The sequence below is a fragment of the Triticum urartu genome, chromosome 7A (assembly GCF_056163025.1).
Source record: "Triticum urartu cultivar PI428250 chromosome 7A, HENAU_Tu73, whole genome shotgun sequence".
Taxonomy (NCBI): domain Eukaryota; kingdom Viridiplantae; phylum Streptophyta; class Magnoliopsida; order Poales; family Poaceae; genus Triticum; species Triticum urartu.
The window spans coordinates 474137804-474149703 of record NC_141879.1 but is presented as its reverse complement, the minus strand read 5'-3'; positions in this window follow the sequence as shown (position 1 = coordinate 474149703).

Genomic DNA, 11900 nt, shown 5'->3' with positions numbered 1-11900 from the left:
TGGAGTTTCAATTCCATCCTTCAAATTTGAAAATAGTTTGTATGAGTAAATACAGTCATGCAAGAGCAAAGGAGTATGAACCATAGCTACAGAACCTGACCTGAGAACAAATCTTCTTCTCCTTTAAGCGTTGAGTTGGGATTCGGAGTGGTGGTCCTCGTGCTTTGGGCACTGCAGTTCCCTTACTAACTCCTCGTGTTTGGGTGCTCTGTGCTGGAGACGGTGCTGTGTTAACTAGAACTGGGTTACTATCTGCTGGGGTTGGAGTTAGAAGGGGTGTAGCTAGTTCTCTGTCCAACTGGGTAGGGGTACAATCTGCGAGAGTCTGTGTTATGTGTGGTGGATCTGGTCCTTGGGCAAGTACAACCGTGGTTCTATCTGCATCAACTAGTAGCACTATCTTTTCTGAAGACCGTGTTGTTACTCCCTTAGATACTGCTATCACGCTCTCCAATTCAAATGGCTGATAAACAAGAAAAGTAATTGAAAGTATAGACACTGTATGATAGACAGGTGCAATGGATGGTGGGGATAAAAGAGGGCATGAAATAGTTCATATTTATGCTGTCTAACCAAACAGGATAGCATGACACTATTTCAATATATGATGGCCAACTAAACAGGATAGCATGACACAATTTCACATTATGATGGCTAACTAAAAAAGATGGAAAGACATAGTTCAAAATATGAGACTATGTAAACAGGATGACATGACATAACTATATAATGTGTTTATTAAATAGGTTGGTATGCCATAATTCACATACATTCATGGATAGAATGCCATAATTCAAAATATGATGACTGTAAACACTAAACATGATGAGATGATATAACTATATGATGTTTTTATTAAATGGGTTGCCATGCCATAATTCAGATAGATGATGTGTATGTACTATGTAAACATGATGGCATGATTTAATTCAAATATAAGATTTATATAGTAAGCAAGTAAGCAGATGGCAATCCATATATGATGTAAAAACTAAGCAATGCAAGACAACATGCATGACATGGGTAATATAACCCTGCCAAGTTTGAGCATAGACCTCAGGGGGAAAATAGGACTGGTCATCAGTCTCTGAATCCTCCTCTGAGGAGCTCTTTGTAACCAGCAAGATGTCTGCTTCAGCAGGTAGCATTGTCTGCTCTAAATACCATGTTTTCACTCCAGATACTTCCATCACCGCTTCAAATGGCTAATGCACAGGAAGAGTAGTTGAATATACAAACATTGTCGACAAATGGAACACGTAATACAAAAAAAATGATAGCATGATATAATTCACATACATGATGATTGGCTAAACAGCATGGCATTGCATAATTCACATATATAATGCCTTTGCAACAAGATATCATTGTATAATTCACATATATAATGTCTTGCAACAAGATGGCAATGCATAATTCACATATATGGTAGTTAGACACTGAACAGGTGACATTCACACAAAGCATGTCTAAACTAATCAAATGACATAGCAATGCAAGACACCATATGCACGATATGAGCAACATAACCCTGCCAAGTTAGAGCATACACCTCGGGGGGAATAGGACTGGTCATCTGTCTCTGAATCCTCCTCTGAGGAGCTATCCGTAACCAGTGAGATATGCGCTTTGTCAGATAGCATAGTCTGCTCTGAAGACCTTGTTTTCACTCCAGAATTTGCCATCACCGTGTCAAATGGCTGATGCACACGAAGAGCAGTTGAATGTAATAACATTGTTAAAAATGTAATATGTAACGAAAAAAAGGATGGCCTGATATAATTTACATATAAGATGACTGGCTAAGCGGGATGGCATTGCAAAATTCACATATATGATGCCTGGCTAAACAAGATGGCGTTGCATAATTCACATAAACGATGAATAAACTAAACAGATGGCATTCGCACAAAGGATGTCTAAACTAAGCAGATGACATATTTGATGTATAAAGTAAGCAATGCAAGACACCATATGCATGATATAACCAACATTAGCATGCCAAGTTAGAGCGAAGACCTCAGGGGGTAAATAGGAGTTGTCTTCTCCTTCTGAATCCCCCTCAGAATAGATATCTTCCTATCAATTACAATCCGAAATGTGTGGACGGGGGCTGCCTTTGCGCCTACCATGGAGCGACGTCTGCATGAAATTTTATTGCCATGCAAGACTCGTCTCTTTTGCTCTACATGTTCAGTTCCATTGTTTACAATAACTGTCATGCATAGGAATAAAACATAGTGAGATTATGTAAGGAGTGCATGGAGAAATCCAGAGTGATTGTAGCAACCTGTGGATAGACCCAAAACCAATAATAGTAGGCAGATAATGGCTTCAGTTAAAAAATACAGATAATGGCTTCTTTACTGTTTGTTTCCCACCCAACATGAAACTCATTGTAGACACCGGAGATTAACCAGATAGTAGATTGATACTATTGATAGCGGCCCCGATATGTACTCCACAACCATTTAAAAACTCAAGTTTGACCATTAGTTTGGAGCTGACTCAGAGTCTAATCGGTGAACAGGACGATAAAGTAGCATGTAATATTAAGTGATGCATAACGTAAGCAGACACGAAAGAGTGCGACCTCTCTTTCGGACCCGTGTAGTCCTCGAGGTCATCTGCTCGGTTGATGATGGTAGTGCAGTTTTCATCGCTGCCAGTGGTGGGGAAGATGATCTGAGGCGGCGAAAGACAGTCTGGAGGCCGGATCCCTACCGTGCTGGACCCTTCTATCATTGGAGCAGCTGAGCTGGGGTGGACGACGACGCAGCAGGAGCGGGACAAACCATGCAAGGTTTTGTTTGGCAACTATCTGTAAGAGAAGTAATTCTGTAAGGGCTCATTTGAATTGGAGGATTCCAACAATGCAGAGATAGGAAATAGATAGGAATAGGATAGGAATGCACGTGCAAAACAGAGAATTTAAAAAACACAGGATTTCTGCCAATCTGGGTGTTTGATTCACAACAATTGGAAGATCACAGGATGCAAAGAAGCATGGTGAGATTAAGTCAAACCACAAGAAAATGTACGGTTATAATGCTATTATGCTACTATCTCTTAGTCTTGTGCTTCATGAATAGGAATTTGAAAAGGAGGACAAGTGAAAATTAAAATTCCTACATTTTTTCTTTCAAGGAGACACTAAAGGAACAAATCCGTGTGCTCAGTGGACAATATATATAACATGTAGAGTAAAAAAGAGATGCAACAAGTGTACAACCTCTTTGGCGAAGCCATGTCGATCTCAGCATGATTGGGTTGGCCGGTGAGGATGCTCCGGCTGACTTGGCTGTCGGAGGAGGGGAAGAAGATCTTAGGCGTTTGGAGATGGAGCCCGAGGTACTGCTCCGCTGTGATGGAGGGTTTCATCGTTGGAGTAACTCCGGTGAGTTGTACGACGCCGAGGCTGAAGCAGGACAAGAGAGACAACGAACAACGTTAACCTGAGTGGAATTCTAATAGCATCTCCAATACATGACGTAAAATACATAAACACAAAGTGCTAGATGTAAAATACATCAGCCACTCATCTCTGAACTTAACTGTCGAAACTGAATTTAACTGTCGAAACTGAACTTAACTGTCGAAACTGAACTTAACTGTCGAAACTGAATTTTGCTGTCGAAACTGAATTTTGCAGTCGAAACTGAACGCACTAGCAAGGTGAGGCTACACGTCGGTCGACTGACTTTTTCATCTCTGGTCAGTCGATTTTGCAGCCGTTGGATACGAAATCAAGGGCCGGCGGTTCATATTCAACCTCCACCCCCTGAGCCGGCCAAACAGCAGCCCCCCGCCGTCCGCGGTCGGCGGTGCGCCGCCCCGCCCACCCCAAAAACAATCCCCACCGCCGGTCCGCCGCCGCCCTGGCCATCCCTCTAGGCCCCCCCCCCGTGCCGAGCTTTTTCTCCGGCGATCCCCACGCCACCGCCCCGCCACCGCCGGCGACCACCACTCCCATCCCGAACCCTAAGATAGATAGTGGGGTACCTCTCCGGCGAGCCCCCCTCCCCGCTGCAGCTAGTTCTTCCTTCGCCCCGGCGACATTGGAGTGAAGTGTAGCGAAATCGGAGCAGCATCGCAAGCAAGAGCAAGAGCGAGAACAGCAACGCGAGCAAGAACAATAGCAAGAGCAAACCAGGCAGGGGACCAAGAGGAAGAGAAGAGCAGCAGCGCGAGCGAGAGCTAAAGCAGCAGCAGGTCCTACTGATGTGGACGTCGCCGCCGAGGGAGCGACGCCATGGAGGAAGTGGCCGGCGACGCCGCCGTGGATGGAGCCGTGCCGTGTCGGCTCGGGACCGAGCGCCTGCAGCACCATGAGATCAAATCAAGAAGAAAATGCGGCGATTAGTGCACAACCTCTTTGGTGGCGCCGATTAGGCCACAGCTTCATCTGAGGAAACGATGATGATGATGCTCTTCCGGTGGTGCAGGTGAAGACGGCGGTGTGGGAATGGAGGTGGCGCGAAAGATGAGGGGAACGTCGGGGCAGCTCCTTGGAGGTGGAGGACGGGGTGGCTGAACCGGCGGGACGATGAGATCGACGACGGATCCTCATCCGGTACGGTGGATGAGGGACGTCGAGGTGTTATTATGGACGACGTCGTCGGGGAAGAGGCTCCGACTGGGTGGCGGACGGAGCAGGGTGTGGGGTTTCGTCGCGGGTTTTCGCGGCCTCGGTGTGCGAATGGGTGGGCGGATGGGATGGCAGTGGGGAACCATGTCTTAGGGACACGCTTGTCCGAAATGTGGGGTAAGTTACGAAACTACCCCCACCGATTTGAGGCAGTTCTTTCGGTTCAGGGGTACCACGAGCATTTCGCGTGTCGGGATTTCACAGGAGGTGGGAGTTTTCTCGCGCGTTGTAATTTCGGAATAGCAAGGCGCGGGTTGAGATGGAGGGAGTTGTCGGAGCACAACGAGACAAAGATATATCTTAAATATTTCGGGCTAACAAGGTGTGGGTTGAAATCTCCGGACAAGCCTAACATGTACTGTACCAAATCAATGTGCCCTACAAATGTCATTCCAAACTTTGAATTCATGTTATGTTCAATTAAAATATTTCGCTACATGTATAATGCATGCAACCTACTACTCAAATGAACGTTTTAGTGCATTCCAAACGTATATACTACTGCTTCAATATGAACTAAATTTGAATTTGTTTCTCTATTTGAATAAGATCTACAGTAATGATTGTTGTGAAGTCAAAGCATTTGAATTCGTTTCTCTGTTTTAATAAGATCTACAATCATCATTATTGTCAAGTTAAACCATCGTTTGTGTATTATCTTCATAGCACACCACATGATTAGTCTCAAGTTACATATGAACTATTTGTAGTATATGAACTCGAACTAGATTTTTTGAATCCACTTTATTTTGATTTCAAATCACATTACATTTCTAGCTCTAGCTAGATCTTCACAATCTAAACCATGTCTCATATGTATAATGTGTTTATCACATTATGTACGGTGCCCCGCCCCCTACGCCTACAAGTATTTAGATGTGAGTTGCAAATACCACACATTACCACAAATTCAAATAAAATGTGAGAATGTTCGATATATAGTATTTTTTAGATTGTTCGATATTTAATTGTAAGATGCAAATGCCACACAATATCGCAAATTCAAATAAAATGTGAGATTGGTTGATGTATAGTACGGTTTAGATTGTTTGGCATTTAGGTGTGAGTTGCAAACGCCATGCATTATCACATTATGGTATAACATGTGCACAGCACGTGTATCACCGCTATATTCATGCATGCAATGTTTAAAACACTATGATCTCCTATTCAAATATATGAATCCGCTCTCATATCAAATTATGATCTTTGTTAGTCTCTTACACCCACCCAATCCTCTAACCTTTGTAGCTACCACTAACTTTCTCTCGTGCATGCACACGCCCTCCTCGCCCTCCCCCTCCCTCGGCATTCTATCCACCGGGCACATTCATTTTTTTTCTTTAGGTCGTTCTCCCAGAGTCTCCACAACTCCTTTCCGACACACACCGATCGATAAACCTCTCCAGCGATGCTTGCCTACAACATACAAACACACCATCAATCTCCTCCTTTATGTGTCATTGCCTCATGTCTCTCATACGGTCAGACACACATGTAAACTCTCGCCCCTCTTTTCATTGCTCTCACAACCGCACACTCCTCCCCCTATCAGCTAGTAGTTGGGCCTCTCGCACCACCTCCTAGCTCCATTCTCTCTGTCTATCCGTCTCGCTGGGCCTTATTTGCCTCTAACAAATGGACGTACACCGATGGATCTCTCGCTATACATATAGCTAGCTAGGTCCTTATAACTCGTTTTTACCCACACGTCAAACGATCTACCTCATTAGTTGTGTCTCTCCCTTCCTCCGACAAACAACAATTGATCTACCGATCTAGTTAGGTTTGCTTACCAAACACATGGTTCCCCTTCATCATCCACGGATGCGTCCCGACAGATCTATCACGCACAGGCACACACAGAAACACATCCCCACTCTTATTGATAACATTGCAATTCCACCCTCAGTTTGTCTAGTAGGCCTCTCCCACCATCTTCGAGAAGCAACTCCATCACCCATCCAACACTCTACCCCTCTCCCTCCCTCTCTCTCCTCTCTCTCTCCCATCATATATCCCGTCCTTCAGTTATGTATGGATGTCAACCGATCTCCCTCAAGACATAGTTGGGTCTCTCCTTCTCAACACATATACGAGTCGTTCTACCTCTATAGTTAGGCCTCTGCCTACCCCTCCCACCACCCCCCTTACCCCCACACACACCGATACATCGAGCGCTCTAGTCATGTCTCCCTGCCACACACAAACTTGACATGTGCCCTCTAACGTTCCGGTAGGCCAGTCTCCCTATATCTTTGACTTGTACACACACACAATTTCGATGGCTCTCTTCATCGATCTCGCACCCACCCACTTGATCCTCTCTTCGACTCTATCGATAGCTATGATCCCTCCCTCTCTTCTCGTGGATTGCCCGACCCTCTATGTATGATATGGATAGGCCTCCATTTCACACACATTGCATGCAAAATTTTGTTTGAGATGTCATCGACACATATTCCCACAAATAATTCATGAAATCAACCCCCCACCCCACCCCCACCCCAAAACAAAAAACACTCATGAATGCGGTTTGTATCTCTCACACACACCCACGTAGGTGGGACGTGCACGAAGAGAATAGGTGCATGCACGGCGCACGTACTCCCGTCTCTTTCCCAACCACACCCGCGCGGGTACACGGTGGAGCTCATTTCTGTACGAAAAAGGCAGCCCACGTGGTAATTTGGCACGTGTACTGGTTGTCCACTTGGTGGAGGGAGGATCGTCTACCACGGGTGAACAAACAAATTGTGACTTGACGTGTTATGTTAAAAAAAGAGGCAAACCATGTGGGGCCTACCTTAGAGGCAAGGCTCTATACACTGGAGTACTTTTGATGTGTCCTGTCAACTCGCAGAACGAGGAGAAGCTTGCTTAGTATGCCGTCTCCCCCGCCCACGGGCGCAGTGGCTCGCAAGATGAGTTGAAGCTTGCTTACTACGCCTTACGCCCGCTCCCTCGCCCATGCACGCAGTGGCTCGCGGGACGAGGAGAAAAATTTACTACTCCCTCTGTTTACTCCTTGTCCCTACTACCTTGGTTATAGAGATTATATCATATTGTTTGGAATATATATGTCCTTTAGTAGATTTCAATATGAACTACTAGTACATACTCCAAACACTGATGTATATAGACGTATTTTAGAGTGTAGATTCACTCATTTTGCTCCGTATGTAGCACTCTCCCTCGCCCCTCGACCCTCGCCCACGTGGTGGACATGCAGCAATTCATTCGGTCTCATATAGCCAGAATGATATATACTGCACTACCATTATTGCTCGACTTCCCAAAGAGGCGAAGAGCCAATCGCAAGGTTAATATTTTGAAGATGCCAAGCGCAAGGTTATAGGAGAACGAGTAGTAGGTGCCGCGTCATTTATAAATAATGTTTTTTTCAGTGGCATGTACGCAATATGATAAGTTCATATGGAGAGAAAAGGAAACCGCTCCACTATATACATAGTCAGGACGGGCCAGCCTACACGGTTGCTTGCTGGGGTTGCTCTCTTCACACTCTCTCGCACAAAACTACTGTGGCCACATCTCTAACATCCCGGCGGATCATGTCCGCTTGGGGAAGGGGTGGATGCATAGTGTAGATGCGGTGGCCGTCGCCGACGGCGAAAACCCACTGTCGGCACGTCCCGAACAGGGGTCCCCGTCGTTCTCTCTCACAAAGCCGGTGAGGTTGCCTTCGTCCCTTGCTCACTGCCGCGACGTGGGCAGTTGCTGCCTCCCGCTGCCCTCCTCAAGGTTGAGCTATGTCCCTCAGGTACAACTCCCTTTACAGCCGGCTTGCACCACTGCTCCAGCTGCCCACATCACTCCATGTGGATATTTCTCTACTTCTTTGCCCCGCACATACCTCTACTGGCTTCTACGTACTGTATTTGTGATGTGTTTATGTCTCATCAACTAGTCCCAGTAATCTTATTCTAATCACGCTTGTTCAATTTCTTTGCTAGAGGGATGCTCATCTCGATTTTGGTGAAACTGCACAAAATGATCCGATGGTCAAAAGGTTGCAAACTTCATTTATTAGGAAGCTCGAACATTGCCAGCAAAGTGAAGCCTGGTCAGGGTTCACGGTTCAAGGGCTAGGGACTGCATGGATCGTTTTTTTCTTTAGCTGCCTCTGTTCCAAAATAAGTGTCAACTTTAGTAGTAGTACAACTTTGTACTAAAGTTTGCATAAAGTTGAGAAACTTATTTTGGAACGGAGGGAGTACATATTTGCTATGATCTATCAATCATTGAGATGCAATAGCATGCATGTTAGTCTCCTTTGTATTTGATGAAATGTTGCAACAGGCAACCTTGGACGTAAGATACATGTAACAGAAGCTGGAAGCTTCATAACATTGTACAAATTTATCTCGCTGATAAATTATAGTACGTACTATACTAGTACTTCCTCCGTTCCTAAATATAAGTCTTTGTAGAGATTTCACCATGAACCACATGCGGATGTATATAGATGCATTTTAAGTGTAGATTCATTCATTTTGTTCCGTATGTAGTGGAATCTCTACAAAGACTTATATCTACTAGTAATAGCTAGCCCCCACTACTAGGAATTCTCTATCCTCTCCTTGAGCCACGTCATCAAAATTGATGTAGCCGTTAGATGAAGTAAATCAGTCCATAATAGCCGTCTGATCTTGACGTTGAGAGGCTCCGCACTAAGCCACATGCAAGCATGCAGAAATACTGTGCCACATGCATGTGAGTGGGTTTTAAATCACATCAACATGTCTGCATGCAAGCATGCACCGGTAGCATGCATGTAAGTGAGCTTTTAAGTCCCATTAACATGTCAAAAAGAAAAATATAATCCCATTATGCAGTAGGAGTTGGCTGATCTTTTTTCCTTACGTGGGATGATCTAAATGATGATGGGAGTTTATTTAGTTTGGCTACCACATTTTTCATGCGGTTATAGAGTTTTTTTTGTTCTATGAAATCGATAATTTTGCGCAGAGAGATATACCGCTGTTCCGCGCTAACGTGCGGGCACTCATCTAGTAATATTTAGGAACGGAGGGAGTACTATGTAAAGAGTTAGGTGTTGCACGGTGATAGTGTGAGGTGGGCAATGTAATCACTGAGCCTGCGTGTTTTCACTGCTCTTGCACGCCTCCGTTGTAAGAATGGAGAAAATCGTAATCTAGTAGTAGTATACCTCCTTTCACCGAAAGCGTGGGACATCCAGCAGTCCTACCACCTCAGTAATAAAGACAAATGAGCCGTCAAATCACATAGACCCAGCAGTAAGTTGGACGGACGAAGCAACCATCACTCTTGCGCCCAAATGCCCACTTTTAGTCCCTAAAAGTCCCTCCTATTTGGCTTTGATGGGACTGACACGGAGTTTTTTTAGTCCCTGCACCAAAATGTCCCTGTAAACAAACACCCTCTAATAATGCCGCTGGAAAATTGATGCAATGCCATAGTTAAAAGCAAATTACATGTTTAACAAATTTTATTGTTAATATAATTTCTATATTAATATTAATCAATGCCACCATTTGAGATATGCTACTGTCTTGCTTTCTTTCCCATTTAGATAAGGTAGATGCTTCTTTTTGTTGGCTTCTGTGTCATCCACCATTATTGACCACTAATTGTTTCCTTTGCACCTCTGTGTAAACAGGGTTATCTGCTTCACCTTGTTGCCATTGTGACCTTTTGTTGCACTGCACAAAACACTTTTGTTTCAAGAGTGTTTTGTGCAGTTCAACTAAAATGTCACACCGATAACGTTGCTTGATTGCTTGATCTTAGTGGAACTGCACAAGAGGAGATCTTACTTCCTATCCATTAAGGCGAATTTGGTTCAGATCTTCTTCTTGTGAGTTGTTTGAATTCCGCAACATGAGAGGTCAATACTAGCCTTCTTTCACATGATTCTGCAGTGTGCATTCATATGTTGTGCTACTTGTACAATAATGTTGCTTGATTTTAGTGAACTGCACAAATGGAGACAAGACTTCCAATCTGTATGTGCACCGTAATATCCGATTGAGGTAAGATAAGGATATTTCACAACTGCTGGCCTGTATTCTGCCACTTTCATCAGAAAATTAAGTTTAGTACTATACTTGTGCTCCCTAATTGACATGCCAAATCTTACATTGAAGGCGAAGCTTGTTTGTTATTGAACCAAGTGATGAAGGGGAAGAACAAGGGGAAGAAAAACAAAAATCAACTCCCGGTGCTGTAATGAAGCACTGGAACTGTGATGACACAAGTAATGATATAGTTTTGCATCTTAATTTATTGGTATGGCTGGAACGAGCAATTGTTTTGTCACTGATTTGATGCCACTCTTAATGTAATATGTAATTATCTCTACTTGTGCAAACAGGGATCTTCTTTGAAGATACCATATATTTTAGTGGAACTGCACAAGAATATGTTGGAAACATTAAACTAATCGAGGAGTATATAGTAAGCATGGCCACCACCGTAGATAGCAACAGATGGTTCCGGAGAATTGCTTCATCTGTATGCTCTACACAATAAGCCTCCTGACAAAGGTTGGTACTCACCCACTGATTTCATCCATATGATTGAGCTTTGTCATCTCTATTGGTGTTGTGCTACTGTTTAGATACTGTCATGAAAAAGTGGTATTGTCCTTGAGAAGTGCTTCATCTGTGCTGTTTTAAATATTTCCTTTCCTTTTTTCGAGAAAACAGTGATGCTAGCATTTAGTAGTCCTCTTGTCTTTGCACAACAGGATCATCTTCCTCTGAAGAAGAATATGGAGTATGTGAAGTGACTAGTTCCGATTATGCCAGGATGAAGAAGCCATGTCTATCTTATCATCAGAAGGAGCAGTTGAAGGATGGTTACATTACTCCCCACAAGACCAAACTAACTTCAGCTCAGAAGGACTGACAAAATCTCCATTTTTTTTGCTGTGATGTGCGAATACAATGTTGTTCTAGGATTCTTTCTCGTGAGTTCCATTTTTCTAAAAGTGTGCTCTACATGGACCATGTATGTGCCTGTTGAAACTGTCAATTCATAGTACAGTTTGCTCTATACTAATCACTTTTTTGTATTTGTGCAAACAGGGGTGCTCAGCTTGATTTCAATGGGAACTGCACAAAATGTTCATGAATACATCGAATCATTCATTTCCACCACAAGAAAGGAGGTGCCGATAAGTTCAAGGCGTTGCAACATATAAGGGCGAAATCATACAAGCTACGCGCGAATTTGGTTGATTTTGGTG